The sequence below is a fragment of the Engystomops pustulosus genome, chromosome 8, assembly GCF_040894005.1.
Source record: "Engystomops pustulosus chromosome 8, aEngPut4.maternal, whole genome shotgun sequence".
Taxonomy (NCBI): Eukaryota; Metazoa; Chordata; class Amphibia; order Anura; family Leptodactylidae; genus Engystomops; species Engystomops pustulosus.
In genome coordinates, this window is record NC_092418.1 from 77,048,482 (window position 1) to 77,069,726 (window position 21,245).

A 21,245-nucleotide genomic window follows, 5' to 3' on the forward strand; every position below is an offset into this window, starting at 1 on the left:
AGACAATTCAATTTGGATAGTGCCTGTATGTGGCAGTCCAAAAAAGTTTTCAAACCAGAGGAGCAGGTAGGTGGCCCTCCAGAAAAATGGAATAGATTGAGTGCCTGTATGTGGCAGTCCAAAAAAGTTTTCAAACCAGAGGAGCAGGTAGGTGGCCCTCCAGAAAAATGGAATAGATTGAGTGCCTGTATGTGGCAGTCCAAAAAAGTTTTCAAACCAGAGGAGCAGGTAGGTGGCCCTCCAGAAAAATGGAATAGATTGAGTGCCTGTATGTGGCAGTCCAAAAAAGTTTTCAAACCAGAGGAGCAGGTAGGTGGCCCTCCAGAAAAATGGAATAGATTGAGTGCCTGTATGTGGCAGTCCAAAAAAGTTTTCAAACCAGAGGAGCAGGTAGGTGGTCCTCCAGAAAAATTGAATAGATTGAGTGCCTGTATGTGGCACTCCCAAAAATTGTTGAAAACAGAGGACCGGGTCGGTGGCCCTCCAGAAAAATTACATGCATAAAGTACTATAGCTAGAGCCAGTGGGCCCTGTCAAAAAATAGCCAGTTTCCTCTGCTTTACTGTACAAAGAGGAGGAGAAGGAGGAAAATGAGGAGGAGGAGGAGTGGATAAATTATTCAGGTTGAGCTTCCTTCACCTGGTGGAGATTGGAAATTATGAGAAATCCAGGCTTTATTCATTTTGATAAGCGTCAGCCTGTCAGCGCTGTCAGTCGACAGGCGTGTACGCTTATCGGTGATGATGCCACCAGCTGCACTGAAAACCCGCTCGGACAAGACGCTAGCGGCAGGGCAGGCAAGAACCTCCAAGGCGTACAGCGCCAGTTCGTGCCACATGTCCAGCTTTGAAACCCAGTAGTTGTAGGGAGCTGTGTGATCATTTAGGACGATGGTATGGTCAGCTACGTACTCCCTCACCATCTTTCTGTAAAGATCAGCCCTACTCTGCCGAGACTGGGGACAGGTGACAGTGTCTTGCTGGGGTGACATAAAGCTGGCAAAAGCCTTGTAAAGCGTACCCTTGCCAGTGCTGGACAAGCTGCCTGCTCGCCTACTCTCCCTCGCTACTTGTCCCGCAGAACTACGCACTCTGCCGCTAGCGCTGTCAGAAGGGAAATACTGTTTCAGCTTGTGCACCAGGGCCTGCTGGTATTCATGCATTCTCACACTCCTTTCCTCTCCAGGGATGAGAGTGGAAAGATTTTGCTTGTACCGTGGGTCCAGGAGAGTGAACACCCAGTAATCGGTGCTGGAATAAATTCTTTGAACGCGAGGGTCACGGGATAGGCAGCCTAGCATGAAATCTGCCATATGCGCCAGAGTCCCAACTCTCAAGAATTCACTCCCCTCACTGGCCTGACTGTCCATCTCCTCCTCCTCCAACTCCTCCAACTCCTCTTCTTCTGCCCATACACGCTGAACAGTGAAGGTCTGAGCAATGGTCCCCTCTTGTGTCTCGCCAACATTCTCCTCCTCTTCCTCCTCATCCTCCTCCACCTCCTCCGATATGCGCTGAGAAACAGACCTAAGGGTGCTTTGGCTATCAACAAGGGAATCTTCTTCCCCCGTCTCTTGTGACGAGCGCAAAGCTTCCGACTTCATGCTGACCAGAGAGTTTTTCAACAGGCCAAGCAGCGGGATGGTGAGGCTGATGATGGCGGCATCGCCACTGACCATCTGTGTTGACTCCTCAAAGTTACTCAGCACCTGACAGATATCAGACATCCACGTCCACTCCTCATTGTAGACTTGAGGAAGCTGACTGACCTGACTACCAGTTCTGGTGGAAGTTGACATCTGGCAGTCTACAATCGCTCGGCGCTGCTGGTAAACTCTGGATAACATGGTCAGTGTTGAATTCCACCTCGTGGGCACGTCGCACAACAGTCGGTGAGCGGGCAGTTGGAGGCGGCGCTGCGCTGCCCTGAGAGTGGCAGCATCTGTGCTGGACTTCCTGAAATGCGCACAGATGCGGCGCACCTTCGTGAGCAAATCAGACAGATTGGGGTATGTCTTGAGGAAACGCTGAACTATCAGATTTAACACATGGGCCAGGCATGGCACATGTGTCAGTCTGCCGAGTTGCAGAGCCGCCACCAGGTTACGGCCGTTGTCACACACAACCATGCCTGGCTTCAGGTTCAGCGGTGCCAGCCACAGATCAGTCTGCGCCGTGATGCCCTGTAATAGTTCTTGGGCGGTGTGCCTTTTATCGCCTAGGCTCAGCAGTTTCAGCACCGCCTGCTGTCGCTTAGCGACGGCACTGCTGCTGTGCCTAGAGCTAGCGACTGATGGCGCCATGCCCACGGATGGTCGTTCGGAGGAGGAGGTGGAGGAGGGGTGGGAGGAGGAGGAGGCATAGTAGGCCTGAAACACCTGGACCGAGGTAGGCCCCGCAATCCTCGGCGTCGGCAGTATATGACCAGCCGCAGGGTCAGACTCGGTCCCAGCCTCCACCAAGTTAACCCAATGTGCCGTCAGCGATATATAGTGGCCCTGCCCGGCAGCACTCGTCCACGTGTCCGTGGTCAGGTGGACCTTGTCAGAAACGGCGTTGGTCAGGGCACGGATTATGTTGTCTGACACGTGCTGGTGCAGGGCTGGGACGGCACATCGGGAAAAGTAGTGGCGGCTGGGGACCGAATACCGAGGGGCGGCCGCCGCCATGAGGCTGCGAAAGGCCTCGGTCTCTACTAGCCTATAGGGCAGCATCTCCAGGCTTAGCAATCTTGAGATGTGCACATTAAGGGCTTGGGCGTGCGGGTGGGTTGCACTATATTTGCGTTTCCGCTCCAGCGTCTGGGGTATGGAGAGCTGAACGCTGGTGGATGCTGTGGAGGATCGTGGAGGCGACGATGGGGTTTTTGTGGCAGGGTCCTGGGCAGGGGGCTGACTATCAGCTGACACAGGGGAAGGAGCAGTGGTGTGCACGGCCGGAGGTGAACGCGCTTGTTGCCACTGAGTGGGGTGTTTAGCATTCATATGCCTGCGCATACTGGTGGTAGTTAAGCTATTAGTGGTGGAACCCCTGCTGATCCTGGTTTGGCAAATTTGGCACACCACAGTCCGTCGGTCATCCGGTGTTTCCTTAAAGAACCTCCAGACTTCTGAAAATCTAGCCCTCGCCGCAGGAGCCCTCGCCACGGGAGCTTCACTAGTTGACACATTTGGCGCTGATGCACCAGCTCTGGCCCTGCCTCTCCGTCTGGCCCCACCACTGCCTCTTCCAACCTGTTCTGGTCGAGGACTCTCCTCCGTCTCAGAAGCACTGTGTTCACCCGGCCTCTCAACCCAGCTTGGGTCTGTCACCTCATCATCCTCCGATCCCTCAGTCTGTTCCCCCCTCGGACTTCCTGCCCTGACAACAACTTCCCCACTGTCTGACAACCGTGTCTCATCATCGTCGGACACCTCTTTACACACTTCTTCCACTACGTCAAGAAGGTCATCATCACCCACAGACTGCGACTGGTGGAAAACCTGGGCATCGGAAAATTGCTCAGCAGCAGCAGGACAAGTGGTTTGTGACTGTGGGAAGGGTCCAGAAAACAGTTCCTCAGAGTATGCCGGTTCAAATGGCAAATTTTGCTGGGAGGGGGCAGACTGGGGGGGAGGAGGCTGAGGTGCAGGAGCTGGAGGAGTGCCGATTTCGGTGACATGGGTGGACTGCGTGGAAGACTGACTGGTGGACAAATTGCTCGAAGCATTGTCGGCAATCCACGACATCACCTGTTCGCACTGTTCTGGCCTCAACAGTGCTCTACCACGAGTCCCAGTAACTTCAGACATGAACCTAGGGAGTGTAGCTCTGCGGCGTTCCCCTGCTCCTTCATCATCAGCAGGTGGTGTCTCACCCCGCCCAGGACCACGGCCTCTGACCCCTGCAGTAGTTGGACGCCCACGTCCCCGCCCTCGTCCTCTACCCCTAGCCCTCGGGTTAAACATTTTGAAAATGAGAGTTATAACTTTAATTTTTTTTTTAACGTTTTTTTGTTTTTGTTTTTTTTTATTTGTGTGTTTTTTAGTTTTTAAAACCAAACGATGCTATCCTATTGCTATGGCTATTTTCTAGCCAAGTATAAAAGCACACTGCTATGCCAGATGAGATGACGCTGAGTTATGAAAAAAATAAACGTAAAATAAAAAAGGAAATGGCAGACTGTGCCTAATTGAAATCCAACCCCGGGCCCTAATAAATTTTCCCACTTCGGTCTTTGCGATGGATATGTGCGTCACTAAGCGCAAAACACAGTGGTCGCAAGTCTCACTCCAAATTGCTCACAATTTGCTAGTAGATGCACTGCAACAACTACAGCCACCAGCAGATCAACCAGAAATCAAATATATGTAACGCTATTGTAGACGTAAGTAAGCCTTTTGGATTCTCCTATGGCTATTTTCTAGCCAAGTATGAAAGCACACTACTATGCCAGATGAGATGACGCTGAGTTATGAAAAAAATAAACGTAAAATAAAAAAGGAAATGGCAGACTGTGCCTAATTGAAATCCAACCCCGGGCCCTAATAAATTTTCCCACTTCGGTCTTTGCGATGGATATGTGCGTCACTAAGCGCAAAACACAGTGGTCGCAAGTCTCACTCCAAATTGCTCACAATTTGCTAGTAGATGCACTGCAACAACTACAGCCACCAGCAGATCAACCAGAAATCAAATATATGTAACGCTATTGTAGACGTAAGTAAGCCTTTTGGATTCTCCTATGGCTATTTTCTAGCCAAGTATGAAAGCACACTACTATGCCAGATGAGATGACGCTGAGTTATGAAAAAAATAAACGTAAAATAAAAAAGGAAATGGCAGACTGTGCCTAATTGAAATCCAACCCCGGGCCCTAATAAATTTTCCCACTTCGGTCTTTGCGATGGATATGTGCGTCACTAAGCGCAAAACACAGTGGTCGCAAGTCTCACTCCAAATTGCTCACAATTTGCTAGTAGATGCACTGCAACAACTACAGCCACCAGCAGATCAACCAGAAATCAAATATATGTAACGCTATTGTAGACGTAAGTAAGCCTTTTGGATTCTCCTATGGCTATTTTCTAGCCAAGTATGAAAGCACACTACTATGCCAGATGAGATGACGCTGAGTTATGAAAAAAATAAACGTAAAATAAAAAAGGAAATGGCAGACTGTGCCTAATTGAAATACAACCCCGGGCCCTAATAAATTTTCCCACTTCGGTCTTTGCGATGGATATGTGCGTCACTAAGCGCAAAACACAGTGGTCGCAAGTCTCACTCCAAATTGCTCACAATTTTGCTAGTAGATGCACTGCAACAACTACAGCCACCAGCAGATCAACCAGAAATCAAATATATGTAACGCTATTGTAGACGTAAGTAAGCCTTTTGGATTCTCCTATGGCTATTTTCTAGCCAAGTATGAAAGCACACTACTATGCCAGATGAGATGACGCTGAGTTATGAAAAAAATAAACGTAAAATAAAAAAGGAAATGGCAGACTGTGCCTAATTGAAATACAACCCCGGGCCCTAATAAATTTTCCCACTTCGGTCTTTGCGATGGATATGTGCGTCACTAAGCGCAAAACACAGTGGTCGCAAGTCTCACTCCAAATTGCTCACAATTTGCTAGTAGATGCACTGCAACAACTACAGCCACCAGCAGATCAACCAGAAATCAAATATATGTAACGCTATTGTAGACGTAAGTAAGCCTTTTGGATTCTCCTATGGCTATTTTCTAGCCAAGTATGAAAGCACACTACTATGCCAGATGAGATGACGCTGAGTTATGAAAAAAATAAACGTAAAATAAAAAAGGAAATGGCAGACTGTGCCTAATTGAAATACAACCCCGGGCCCTAATAAATTTTCCCACTTCGGTCTTTGCGATGGATATGTGCGTCACTAAGCGCAAAACACAGTGGTCGCAAGTCTCACTCCAAATTGCTCACAATTTGCTAGTAGATGCACTGCAACAACTACAGCCACCAGCAGATCAACCAGAAATCAAATATATATAACGCTATTGTAGACGTAAGTAAGCCTTTTGGATTCTCCTATGGCTATTTTCTAGCCAAGTATGAAAGCACACTACTATGCCAGATGAGATGACGCTGAGTTATGAAAAAATAAATGTAAAATAAAAAGAAACTGCCAGACTGTGCCTAATTGAAATCAAACCCCTAATAAATTTTCCCACTTTGGTGTTTGAGGTGGATATGTGTGTCACTAAGAGCTAAACACAACGGTAGCAAGTCCCCCTGCTAATTCCTCACAATATGGTACTAGCTGCACTACTAGTGCCAGCAAGCCCAGCCACAAGCAAATAAAAAAAAAAGGATAACGTTATTGTAGCCCTAAGAAGGGCTGTTGGGTTGTTGTAGAATCACTCCTGCCTAACAGTAAGCTAATAGAACACCCTAACGCTTTCCCTGACCAGCAGCAGCTCTCTCCCTAGCGGCATCCAGACAGAGAATGATCCGAGCAGCGCGGGCAGCGGCTAGTCTATCCCAGGGTCACCTGATCTGGCCAGCCAACCACTGCTATCGACATGTGAGGGTACCACGTCATGCTGGGTGGAGTGCAGAGTCTCCTGGCTTGTGATTGGCTCTGTTTCTGGCCGCCAAAAAGCAAAACGGCGGGAGCTGCCATTTTCTCGAGCAGGCGAAATACTCGTCCGAGCAACGAGCAGTTTCGAGTACGCTAATGCTCGAACGAGCATCAAGCTCGGACGAGTATGTTCGCTCATCTCTAGTGCCAACCCAACATCAAAAATCATTTCGAGAACTTGCAACATACATCACCACCATGTTTTTTAAAGAATCCTTTTCCAGCTGCCTCCAGAATTTTATAAACAATTGGACAACCGCTTTCATGGACAGAGAGAAAATTGGAGAATATGATATTTTTCTTTTAACAGAAACATTTCTAAAAAAAAAAATGACATACAGTAAAAACGTGGCTTAAGAAATAGGTTATTTTTGGCAATACATTTCCTTTAATGAGTCTAAACTTCACATAGTAGAATAGTTGCAGTTCACAAGCCACAGTCTGACAGCCTTACATTTATTTCAGTGAGCTAGTTACACAACTTCTACATCAAAGTCGTAGGAGAACTTCACAAATGAGTTTCGTGAAAGGAACCAGCACACCCTCGTATACATAATATGTGAGCTAGTCCCAATGCAAATAGGGGGTTAGGCTGACTTTGCTTTTACATGTATAAGCGTATGATGTTAAATATTCCAAATTTTTATTAAACTGTGTTTGGATTGGATGTGATATCTGTGTACAGAAAATGAATTCAAAAATTTTAATGAATCTTCTGGGAATATGATATAACTGATAACATTATTCCTGACATTACGGTATCTTACTATTCCTTAACCTGCGGTAAATGTTCTCCGGCTTGCTCCTTTTATTGATGCACATTTAGTAGTGTGATGTTTTTTTTATAATATGCTCTATAGAATAACATATTCTTGAAATGCTTCCCAAATATGAAGGTACTAAACTACTGGGGTATAATATTATATAGAGCATGTGTAACCAACTCATTTTTTGTTCTAAAACTTTTGAATATCGATTTTTATTTTAATAATTAATTGAATTTGCCAGCTGTTAATTTCCGCTGTAATATTCCATCTGTTTATGGAATTATTATCTCCGTACTGATGCGTGTCTAATTGTACTCCTGTACACAATAGTTATAATTATGTATTTATACATAATATTCTCTTATATCGGGATGTGTAATCCCTGTATGTTTTATTACCAAACTTCTGTTTACAATTACAGAAAATTGAAATTCCAAAAAAAAATATTCCATGCTAACAAATTCCTTAAAAAGTATAGTTCAAAAGTACTTAGAAACACCTAATATACAACTTTAACCCCTTACTGCCAAGGCTCTTTTTCATTTTTGTGTTTTCAATTTTCACTCCCCACCTTCAAAAATCTATAACTTTTTATTCTTCCATATAAAGAGCTGTGTTTTCGGCGTAACAAATTGCACTTCCCAGTAATGTTATTTAACCCCTTAACGCTCTGTGCCGTAGTTCTACGGCGCAGAGGTATAAGGGATGCATGAAGAGGGCTCACGGGCTGAGTCCTCTTCATACAGAGGTGGGGGTTTTTGCATTTTGCACAAAACCCCCACCGCTAATAACCGTGGTCGGTGCTCGCACCGATCGCGGCTATTAACCCTCTAAACGCCGCCGGCAAAGTCGCCGGCGGCGTTTAAAAGACGGCGGCGCGTGGGCGCCGCCATCTTTTTTCCGATCGCCACGCCTCGGTTACCATGGTAGCCTCGGGTCTTCTTTTGACACGAGGCTACATGGCTTATGCAGGTTCGTTAAAATGAGCCAGTGGCTCATTGTAATGTAGGACCTGCAAAAATGCCATATATTGCAATACTGTAGTATTGCAGTATATGGTAGGAGCGATCTGACCATCTAGGGTTAATGTACCCTAGATGGTCTAAGAAATAGTGAAAAAAAAAAAGAAAAAAAAAAGTTTCAAAAATAAAAAAAATTAATAAAATATTAAAAGTTCAAATCACCCCCCTTTCCCTAGAACGGATATAAAACATAACAAACAGTAAAAATCACAGACATATTAGGTATCGCCGCGTCCCAAAATGCCCGATCTATCAAAATATAAAAACGATTACGGCCGGCGGTGACCTCCAAGGCGGGAAACGGCGCCCAAATGTCCGAAATACGACTTTTACACCTTTTTACATAACATAAAAAATGAAATAAAAAATGATCAAAATGTCGCACAGACCTCAAAATGGTAGCAATGAAAACGTAGCCTCATTTCGCAAAAAATGACCTCTCACACATCTCCGTGCGCCAAAGTATGAAAAAGTTATTAGCGTCAGAAGATGGCCAAAAATAGTTTTTCTTTTTTGTACACATTCGTTTAATTTTTGAAAATGTATTAAAACACAATAAAACCTGTATAGATTTGGTATCACCGCGATCGTACCGAACCAAAGAATAAAGTAGGCATGTTATTTGGAGCGAAGAGTGAAAGTCGTAAAAACTGAGCCCACAAGAACGTGACGCACGTGCGTTTTTTTTTCAATTTTTCCACATTTGGAATTTTTTTTCAGCTTCGCAGTACACGGCATGTTAAAATAATCAACATTACAGGAAAGTAAAATTTGTTACGCACAAAATAAGCCCTCACACAGGTCTGTACACATAAAAATGGAAAAGTTATGGATTTTTGAAGTTGGAGAGCTAGAAATCAGCCAAAAAACCCTGCGTCCTTAAGGGGTTAATATTCCATGCCGTGTACTGGGAAGCGGTAATTAAATTCCAAATGCAGTGAAATTAGTGAAAAAACACATTTGCAACATTTTCTTGTAAGTTTGACTTTACGGATTTCACTGTGCACCACAAATGACATATCTACTTTATTCTTTGGGTCGGTGTGATCACGAGGATACCATATTTGTATAGGTTTCATAATTTTTTTATACATTTACAAGAATTAAAACCTCCTGTTTTTTATTTTGCCATCTTCCAATAAGTTTTTTATACTTCAGAGCTGTGGTTGGTGTAAATTTTTGTGACATTTGTTGATTTTTTCAATGCTACTATTTTTAGGATTCTACGACCTTTTAATTACTTTTTATTGAATTTTTTATATTTTTCAAAATGGCAAAAAAGTGCCATTTTCGACTTCGATGCTATTTTCTGTTACGGGGTTAAAGGCAGTGAAAAAACGTTATTATATTTTGATCAGGCATTTTGGGACGTGGCAATACCTAATATGTTTATGAAATTTACTGTATATTGATATTTATATCAGTTCTAGGGGAAGGGGGGTGATTTGAATTTTAAGTTTTTTCATATAATTTTTTTACATTTTTTAAATTTTACTTTTTATTATTTTTCAGACCCCCTAGGGTACTTTAACCCTAGGTTGTCTGATTGATCCTTTTGTATACTGCCATACTACGGTATGCAAATCGCACATTGTAATGAATGGGTTAAAACGAGACAGCCTCGGGTCTTCGTAAGACCCGAGGCTGTCATGGCAACTGAACGCCACCCCAATGACATCATGGAGAGAGAATCTCCATCTTTTTGAAGCCGCGGGCACCAATCGCTGTTTGCTGCAATATGCAGCCGATGTGTGACGTACTATTACGCCGTACGTCACTAAGGGGTTAAGACACAGTATTGCAAAACAATGTTTTATTGGAAAGCTAGCCATGTTTTGACACATTAATTTGGACAGGTCTAGACAAGCCCTACCCCTCCATATTTAAGTCAAAACCCTATATTTGTGTTTCTAATGATTACAAAGTTTCAATATACTCCATAAATAGAGCACAAAGCGCTAGTAGCGCGAAACAGCCTGTTACCTTGTGGACCTCGGCGTCCTCACATGTCTGCTTGCCTGTACGCTAAATAAAGTTTGTGGATCGTATCAGCGAGTGCCGTCCTATCCTTGGATTTGAACTATAGAGCACAAAGCTTTCAGCTGACATTGTCCATGCAGCCATTTCATGCAAGTTTGTAGTTTCTCTGTTAGAACAAGTACTTATGGTGCACAAATAATAGCAAAAGTAACCATGAAGTAATAGAAATTGGTGGCACTTACTTCTTGGTATGTTTTTTATGTTTATTTTAGAACATACATACTCTATGGATATGATAAATCCTATAGGTGCCCATAACTGTCAGATTTCCTATGCACAGGGGACTGGATTTCAGTGTGCTAGCAATACTCTGTTACAATTTAACATGCTTAGAATAAATTGGTGAATCTGTGATCTGAAGCCGGGTGAAGGCCATGCTGATATTTTTTCCACTTTACACTGAGAAGTTTAATTGAACAATCTTTACAATTGACCTTCGAGTATCAGACCAGATGTACAGTTCCGCCCCAGTCAGATCCAGAGGGAACTCTAGTTCCTGCACAGTTTTATACACATTTATGGAGTGAACCTGCTTTTTATGTTCTGAATGATCATATTTCTGGCAATGAAATCTATTTGTCCCATTTTTAAACTCCATTCTGAAGGCCTCGAAAATATGTGTAAATAAACTTATTGTTTCATAAATTAAATCTATTACAGACAACTTCTAGTTACAAACGGACCTTTTTGCCCACTGTGACCTCTCTGGTTGCAGGTAAGTGGCTGAACTTTAATTGCTGGCAGATATGGCCGAATGTAAGGTGTCTCTGGTTTTCAGGAATATGAGGAACCTCCAAGGGGCTTTGTTGGGAATAAAAAAACCCCAATCTTAGCCCATTCCAGCTCCTGGTTCACAGGTCACTTCAGTACTTGCAGTTTTTGCCACTGAACTCAGCTGAAAGTTCTGGTGTGCCTTGGTACGGTTTCAACCAATAAGTTGCTGTTGGCGGACAAGTGAAGTCTTTTAGAAAATGGAAGTGACGTCACATGTCCAAAGGGTATTCCCCCCCCCCCCCCATTAAAGTGAAGATCTAAAATATTTTTGTTTCTATCTTGCAACACTTTTAGTTAATTGCCATTTTAGACTATTTACCCTTTATTTTTAATTATTTATATGATTGCTTTTGGGCGCCACAATTTTGATCCCAGAAATAGAACAAGTCAATGTCGATGTCCAAAAACACCAATACTATGGCGCAGACGCTTCATAAATTAAGGCGCAAGAAAGGAAAAAAAACACTGCCAGTTTTCTGTTTGAAAGGCCATAATAAAAGATCCCCATTGAGTATAGAAATTTTACATTTTTCACAGAAATACAAACCTTATTACATGTCCATAATATTAGGTGTATTACCATACCTCTGTTAAAGGGGTTGTCTGGGATTTAAAAAAAAAACTTTTTATATACAGTATGATTTTGGTGGGTTAGAAAGTATAAAAAGCTAATACTCACCTATCTGTATACAGGGGCCAGAAGTGAGGTCATATTGACAATTATGTACCCACTATGGCCTGCAACTGCTACTATAGCAGGCACATGACTGTTGATGCCACATCGTTGCTGGCCTCCGTATACAAACAATGGCCTTGTGTCTAAGCAGAAACACTGAAGAATTTTTTCAGTGACAATATTCCTTTAAATATCTGAAACTATGGGACAATTTTTAATTATGGTCCTTTTGTTGAGTGTAATTTTTTTTTTATTTTAAAATTATAAACCATTTAGTGTGACAAATATGAATTTCTAAGTTTTTTTTTTTTCCGGGAAAAGGGCAAATAAGTACTGAATAAATAGCAAGAGGCATTGGAACTGGCAGGTTTCCAGTTTAACTATTTTAAACCTCAGGTCTGTAGACTATGTGTTGTGCACATTATACTTGCACAATGATTAAGTTGCAACTTGTACTTACTGAGGTGGGAGTTTGGAAACAGATCGGGTATGTGTTCTGAATTCCAACGTGGGCACTGCTCTTCCTTCCTAGTCAGTGACAACTGACTAGTGTTTGAAGATGGCACATGATCATACTGAGAAACTGAGAATACTTGGGACTGTGGGAGTCGCTGGATCGGCATGGGACATTGTGTTCTGTTTTGGTATTCTAGTGACTTGATTTACATTCAGATAAGAGTAACTTCTTTTTAACTTCAGTAACAAATCATTACCGAAAAACTTGCATCACCTTTGCCTTAACTGACCACTAATTACATGGAATGAATGTATCACTTTCAGGACAAAAAAACTAAGTTTCAAATGTATAAAAACTGAATTATTGTAATTTATGAAACAGTATAAAATGTAAAAACTAACACTGGCATCGTACAAAGCACACCTTATTAATAATATATACATGGACTTGGACTTCAGAGTTGTTCTTGTGCTCATTGACCTAGTTATTGAAGTTCATGAGGTTCAATATTATTTCGCTGGCTGGATGAAAGTGATCCAAAGACTCTAATATCTATTGATTTTGTCATAAAATAATTAATATCGAGCTGGAATAAGCAAATCTATTGGAAATAATGATTTCCCCTTTAGCTCCTGAAGACGACTGTTGTGGGAATACGTGTGGTTCCAGGTGCTAAAACCTTATAAATAGGAGTCATTTCAAAGTTATTTCAATTTTATGGTGAAAATAATTTTTTTATCAATTAACTTTATTTGCTGTCCATAAATCTTAGGTAACCGACGGCTGACAAAGGCTCAGGTGAGCCAGAAGTAAGTTATACTGAATGGAGAATTAAACAGAAATTTTACTGCAGCCTTGAAATGCCAGGATCATCTGTATACAAATCATAGGTAGCAATGTGCTGGAATATTTTAACTACATACAGTTGCACATGACTATTGCATGATAGCTATTATGATCATATTGGCCCAGAGGAAAGCAAAAGATGTGCTTGGGTGCGAGGTGCTTGCCGTTTTACATTAACATTGTATTTTATTCAACATACATTTTAAGTTATGTTTGTGAGTAGTTCAATAATAAATTTCTTAACCCCATACATTGGTGACATGTGCAATATGTGTACCCAAACTCAAATAGGAACCATCAGGCGTGGGAGTTGATTGGTATCTCCCGTGGATTTCTGAAGCAGGAGGGACCTGGGAATTTCCTCTACTCCTGACAGTAGCAGGCTGGTGAGAAACACCATTCTTCAGATCTATACCTATTTTATTCAACATCTAATGGCTTCTTTAAAGGGGGTTTCCCACAAAGGAAAGTTAGGCCCTATCTAACTTGCTCTGTCGGACCCCTCGTTGCTCCATCAGATTAATGGAGCAGACGGCCGTGCATGACCATTCCATTAATCTGTATGGAGCTGAAGTAAATTGCCAAGCTCTCCGTTTTAGGGATCTCCGGGGGTCTCAGCACTGAGACATCACTCATCAGCATGGCCCATGGATAGGGCCTAACTTTCCCTTCATGGGAAAACCCCTTTAAGGAGTAGAGCACTAATATATCTTTCGTTGACCTTACCAAGTTTATTGAAACAGCATTGACCACACTTTTATGGTTATAAAGGGGTCACTCGTAATTTCCTATTTTACCTAAAATCTTTTCTTAAAGTATCCTGAGTTGAGGGCATTAAGATGATCAAAACCTTGGATTTATGGTACTTAACTGGAAGGTTTCCATACTAAATGTGGCCGGCCGGTGGTTGTGGTTTCAATAGAAGCTTGTTGAGTTATTTGCTTCTTAATAAAGATTATATTATATCTTCTTGCTGCTGATGACCTATTTTGTTTTTGCACCTCCTATTTTTACTCCTCTCTTTAGAAAAATTCTTTTATTAAAAATTTTGCCTGGCGAAATGCTAAAAAAGTGCTGATTTGGACATTTAAGTGATTTTTCCCCCCATTATAGGGTTCAACACGTGGGAATAATCATTTTTATGTTCAGATAGATCAGGTTTTTTGGGATGCAGCAATACCTTACATGTTTATCATAATGTTTATTTATTTTTTTATTTTACCGGGGTCTAATTCATATTACTATATAACAAGCCTGGGAGATACCCCCAGCTGTCTTAGCAACAGAATGATGTATCGTGTATAACAATGCATTCTATCATGTTGTTTGGTGTTGCATGTATATTTCTCAAAAGATTTTCTTCTCATACATACACATGTACAATTTTGTGCACATACAATACTTTATCTTTACATGTACTGTATTAATTGAGTAAAAAAGAAGGACAAGGTTGGTGCAGCATCAAAGTAGGACTTGGTGATCAGTGTCCATTAAGTCCATTAAATGATCCAGTTAAAAAAAAAAACAATAATGTGTAAAATGAAAATGCTAACAATTAATATAACTCCAAAAAGTTCATGCCCACTCTAGGGGGTGAACGGTACCCTCTGGTCATGCTATTTAAAACGGAGGTGGACAGGATTATGAATAGTACCTATTTCTATGCAATTGACTGCACAGTTTTCTGATTTAATGTTAGTTGAATGCCATCAGGGTGAGATTAAGGTCATTCCTCCATTGACAACTGGCTTTTACACTTGCCAATCAAAATGTTTAAATTGTAATAAAACTGTGCATGCATAGAATAACACATTAGTGTTTTTCTTTTGTCTCCACAGTTAAGTCTCTCGATGGCTGGAAAAGAACTTTGTTTCTGTAAGGGACTTTTTCAGGTCAGTAGATTCCTCCTGAGGACCCCTGATGGCAGGACAATGCAGAATTTAATGGATTGAAGTGCTACAAACAAGAAGATGTAAGAGACCCTCAGGAGAGCGGCCGCCACAATGCCACATGTAAAATATTAAACGTTTATATTTTTAAGAAAAAAATATAAGTCAAACAAGGCAACTGTGGTGGGAATAAAGAGCATCTATTCCCAGCTGTCTGAAGAAGCAGGACATCTCTGCATAAATTGGGCAACCACATATGGTCTTCTGGGAGTTGGTGTTCCTTAAGCTACACTGAGCTCATGCACTACAACACTTAGCTAACATACAACACCCATTCTCTGCAGATTATTTAGAGGTGGACCACATGAAAACATCATTTGCTTCTTTCTTTTTCGATGAAGGGATAAAAAAAATAGCTCCAACCAAAGGAAAAATCCGATTTTGTGCTAGTTTTGCACATAGAAATAATTTTAAGATGTGTGGGAAATCATGTAACAAAGGCTTAACACTAAACAATGATAGTAAAACATAGAAATAGTTAATTGCTCTGGACAATATCTTTTGTCAGAAACCATTAGCAGTAATATAAGGAAAAAGTCATCAGGTTCTGCTCACTTGAACAACTAAGAACAAATCTTTACAGTGTTTATTTGTAATGTAATGTCTCATTAGGGATGAGGGGTCATTTAGGAAGTTCTTGAAGTATTTCAAAATGGGATCTCTAAACTTCTGATCACCATGGGCCTGATTTCTAATCAATGGCTGCTGTAGCGTTGCATTGGAAAGATCCAATGAATCCATGGACCAGGTCTCCCTTTCCACTGGTCCACAGTTGCGGTTCCTAAAAGAATAACACCTCGAGATATTCATACGTCCTGATAGTACATATGTAAAAAGTCTGTCCTAATAAAAAATACACTTTATTTAAAATTTAAATTAAATTCATATCAAAAAAATTATATTTATTTAATCAAGGCAGATAACCAGGAACAAAGACAGGATAAATGAGTCAGATATACAGAGTTTGAGGTAAACAGTTTCCCGTCCAGGCTAGGGGTACACGGGTCTCTGTCTGGGATTATGCAGGATGAAATATAGGAAACAGTCTGGGTTACACCGGGTTACATGATTACCTGATAAGGCAGGAAAAATGTCCCGAGACAGTAAGGTAGTATAATCCATCTTGAGTCACAGCAGCCATATATGAAGCTCTTGGATGCTGCCCCCAGCAGCTGGATGCTCAGATGCTGTATTTTTTAACCCACAGCTGATCCAGCACAGAGGTCCATAATTAACCACAAGCTTTCCAGGGGTACTGAAAGGCAGCCGAGGCTGCATTGCCGTATTCAGTTTTTCAGATACAGTTTTTGAAGCCGAAAGCAGATCATAATGGGTAGCTCGACGTGGATCAAAATGGGTAAGAATATATTATTTAAAGGTGCTACTTCTTTTTTAAACTATGTTCCTGGTAAGGATATCAAAAACTGCACATGAAAAACTGAACACGGGAACATACCCTGTGGGTGTGTCTCACAAGCTCGGAAGCCTCAGAGTCCATACAGACAATCCTGACATTACACTGCATACCAGAGTTTGTTGCTGGTGGGTTATTCTGTCAGAACAGCCATGACAAAAACTCACAAATTGATTTTTTTCATGAATTGTCTTTATAATAGAGACATACCTAATTATAAGGCCATGGTTTACGTTGAGTAATGTAAGTCACAAGAGTACAGAATCTTACATAGGTGACATAGATAAATGAAAACTAACTACATACTTTACATTACAGAAAGCAATGGTTTACTAAGAAGCATTCTAGTTCCCAGGTTCATACACATGGATGGCTGCTCGCTGATTTAGAACAGATGATTGCTACATGGCACTTATCTAAAGGCCAACATTCAGTCATATACAAATGACTAGATCCTGCTGTCAGGGAGACCTTATATTAGCTGGGATAAGAATGTTCTATGTTATCACTCTATTAGTATGAGAGATGTCTGCCCTTTGTCAGGTCAATGACACAGACTTCTAGCAAGCAGCAGTTGGATTGAGAATTATAGGGGGTGATAAAAGATAAAATATATATCTTTATCTGCTGTACATTTAGGATGGGAAGTCATTCGGATTCTTAGATGTATGTAACTGGCCAATCTAGACATATGTAATTGTGATATATAAGGGCTATTTAAAATGGTCACTGACTCTTTCTAATATACTGCCATGTCATATATCATTCACACTTTTTAAAATTTGTATAGCTTGGCTTGTATTTACCTTTTTGATATTTTTTTAGGTTTACACCTATCTAAATTGTTTTTATCATGAAACTAATTAAAATCAGAAATGTATTTGGATTCATAAAGGATTTAAAGAAACTCTACCATCCAAATTAAGCACAATAAACAGGTGTAGCAGGCCAGAGAATGCCCCCAGCAAGGGCTATACCTGGAGTTAAAGTGGTCTAGGACAGTTATCAGTAACAGTGTAATATACACAAGAATTACTATTTTTTTTCTAGGGGATTCAGGTCTGATAAATTAAAGGGAGCCTGTCAGTGGATCAAATGATAATGTCAGCACCTGCCCAGCAACTGCCCAACCAACACCACTAGATAAACAGTTAAGACTGAACTGGATATCAAAGGGGACTGAAACTAGAGGAGACAGAAAAAATTAACCAGCAAGAACTAAAGGCTAAACTGGGCACTTATAAACACATAACATAAACACAAACATTAAGGCACAGTTCACACACATATTAACGTACACCTACAGACAGTGCAGCATTTTGGCATGGACGTGACAGATAACTTACATTAACTTTACCTGGGTTTCTGCCAGCTGTGTCCCGAGTCCCTCCCCCTCCTGTGTAAAATGTTCCTCTTCCTTCACTTTGAAAAATAAAAATCCCACCAGTCCCGGTATATTGGCAGAAGGGAAAGCAAATTAGGGGAAGAGATGGAAACGGGTGAACACTTCTCGCCCATCCTCACCTTCATAGGGAGTCATTATAGAGTTTTTCCCCTAGGTATACTGTGGCCGGTGCTAGTCTATACCCAGGCTTCATATTACAAGGGTATGTTCTGGCCTAGGAAGGTATACTCTTGCCTAGGCAACTATATACACTGGGGTATACTCTGGCCTAGACCAGTGATGATCCAACTCATAGAGGAACACTATCATTACATTGTCTGCTTTCTTTTACTACTTTTTGAGTCTCATTTGTTCTAGTTATGTGTACCAGATGAGACTTTTTTTCCTCAATTAAGTCTCAAAAAGTATAACTTGATTCATGACTTTAAGCATAACCGTAAAGTTACTGACCAAAAATCGTTTTAGCACAACTGGAGAAAGAATTTGACGACAATGCCAACAATTCATGTATCCTGCTGGCTACTTCCTAGCCTGAGATATAAGGGTTAATAGATATATGTTAAAAGATCCACTCAGCTTTTCCTGAAGTGGGCGGGACTTCCTGGTTGTAACATCAGCACTCAAGGTTTTATAAATTAAGCCTTTGACATGAATCAGGGCAGCATGTGTGTAATAGGACAGGTCCTACAGCCACTCCTAACAAGCCTCATCCCGTCTCTAGCTGTTCTATATGGTTTCCCATGGTCACCAGGAAGCATGGCAAATGAGGATTAGCCTGTGGACATGGTGAAGCTTCTGCTAGCTGAAGATAGATAATTGTTGTAAATTAGAGAATTGCTTATTTTTGCTTAGTGCAGAGTTAGGCAAAAGTTTTTATACTTTAAAGTTGTACTTTAATAAAACGTATTTAAAAGAAAAAAATATATAAATAAAACCAGACAATTTGGTGATCATCCCCATAGAGTTTATCTTTATTTCCTCTATCTCCACTACAAATATGATATTATCCATTTATCCATGAGCGCAGCTTGCTAATCTTAATTTAACCTACCACATTTAGCAATATGAGATCAGTAATGACCCTGACCTCCTGACCTTACATGCTGCTTACTTTCTTTTCAACCCTATAATCCGATAGTTGCACAAGCCATGCATGAAATTGCACAGAGTAAGGGAAATATAAGTGGTGTTGTGATTACGAGGGCTTTGACCTCTAATGTCTTGGACCTCTAAATTGTTATAAATTACATGGAGTCCAAAGGGCCTGCTGCTGGTTGCTCTCCTGCTGAGGTGTGTGTGGGGTGGGTGACTTCTTGTACCAAGGATAATGCATAATACACACAAATTATCATACAAATGCACATTGCCCTACAAATTGGCTAAAATGTTCGAGCTCACACAGTTCTCACTTCACAACAATCATCCACTGTAACAATGCTCACAGGAAAATAAGCTGAATTTAGAACAATCCGTACAATCGTTATAGCAGATGAAAGGCAAACAAACTTTATGTAGCATTATAAAAGCTACAATTTGGGCACATTAGAATAAGTTTCTACTTTCTTAAACTTTTGGCTGAAAATAACATTTTTTTAAATGCTGCTAAAACTTTTATTGTAGCGTAATTTTGAATGATCAATAATGTATCTCTGATCTATTAATTAATTTACTATAATGGTGCACGGGAAGGTCATGTTTCCGATAAGGAGCTTTTATCCAGTTTGATACTGTAATATATTTTTTTAGAAGGAATAAAGAATAGGGTAAAAAAAACTTCATAAAGCACTAATAACTCTGCTACTACAATGTCCCTGCTGATCCAACTCCTCCAGAAACAAAATCTTCACTGCTTCCTCCAGACTATCAATGCTCAACCAGTAATTTGCCGCAGCAGTGACTAACCTCAGCCAGTAAGTGGCAAGTAGTTGTTCCTATGTTTGCTATGTTATGATTCCAGAAAGTGGAGATACCTGTACAAAGTGCAACTAGTTCACAGCCCCCATCAAGGTCAATTGTGCATGTAATAGTACGGTGAGCACACAGCACACCATGTCTCACCGGACTGTGATCAATCTGGACAGGCATGCCGCAAATAATAGCGCAGGTCCTTTTCTTACCCAACCGTCTCCTATGGAGATGAGCAGCACTCACCGTTACCATCTCGACCTAGCTGCAAAGCTTCCCTTGTTTGCATCCCATTTTTTTTGTACACATGCCATGTGCACTTAGCCTGAGGTTGGAATGGTAGCTGAGAATTATTAAAGTGTAGTAATTTTTATTACATTTTTTTTTAGCTCATTCAGACTAATAACTGAAAATTACAATAAAACCTCTCTTAAACAACCAATTAAAATTACAATGTAAAATGGTCTTCTGTGAGGTTGATTTTTTAAAAGAAAATAGTTACTGTGCTTAATCAAAGGAAACCTGTTGAGAATAAGAAGGCGGTCTTCTCAAAGAGAAAGGTCTCTGTAAATTGATGTTATCCGAAGTGTTCATAGACTATAACATATTTGTGCGTCAGTAAAATGATTCAATATATAACCCAAGCCTCATATAGATTATTCACGTATTACTTTCTACAAACATATAAATGATAGTGACTAGAGATGAGCGAACACTAAAATGCTCGGGTACTCGTTATTCGAGACGAACTTTTCCCGATGCTCGAGTGCTCGTCTCGAATAACGAACCCCATTGAAGTCAATGGGAGACTCGAGCATTTTTCAAGGGGACCAAGGCTCTGCACAGGGAAGCTTGGCCAAACACCTGGGAACCTCAGAAAAGGATGGAAACACCACGGAAATGGACAGGAAACAGCAGGGGCAGCATGCATGGATGCCTCTGAGGCTGCATAATCGCACCATTATGCCAAAATTATGGGCAACAGCATGGCCATGACAGAGTGACAGAATGAAGCTAGATAGCATCTAAAACATCCAATAATTGACCCTGACACTATAGGGGACGGCATGCAGAGGCAGCGGCAGCAGGCTAGAGAGTGTCATGGCGACATACCCTAAATGGACTCAGGCTTCAAACCAATGGGTGGCAGAGAGGAACCAAAGGAGGTGAGCAAGAAGCGCTCAAATAATATCGGTACATGATAAAAGTTTGCCAGTATATTTTGTGGATTACACAGCAGGGTGGCGACAAAGTTAACATGGAAGCCATGAAAACAACCCAAAATTCTGCCTGACACAGCTCGTTTGATAAGGGGACGATGTATGGAGGCAGTGAACTAGTAGTAGATTAAAGGTGCTGCAGTTAAAACTATGTTAGTTGGATCTTGG

General features: G+C 41.3%; 1 protein-coding gene and 1 long non-coding RNA gene across 4 annotated transcripts in view; both read right to left on the bottom strand.

Annotated features, from left to right (window-relative positions):
- The window catches only part of ERBB4 (erb-b2 receptor tyrosine kinase 4), a 642,433-nt gene that overhangs the window by 282,949 nt on the left and 338,239 nt on the right, over positions 1–21,245 (bottom strand). The gene's annotated exons all lie outside the window — the stretch shown is intronic.
- LOC140075440 (uncharacterized) lies at positions 15,695–17,012 on the bottom strand. Its single transcript, XR_011849421.1, has 2 exons — positions 16,854–17,012; positions 15,695–15,914 (listed from the first exon to the last, which is right to left on the bottom strand). It is a non-coding gene; the product is annotated as an uncharacterized lncRNA (long non-coding RNA).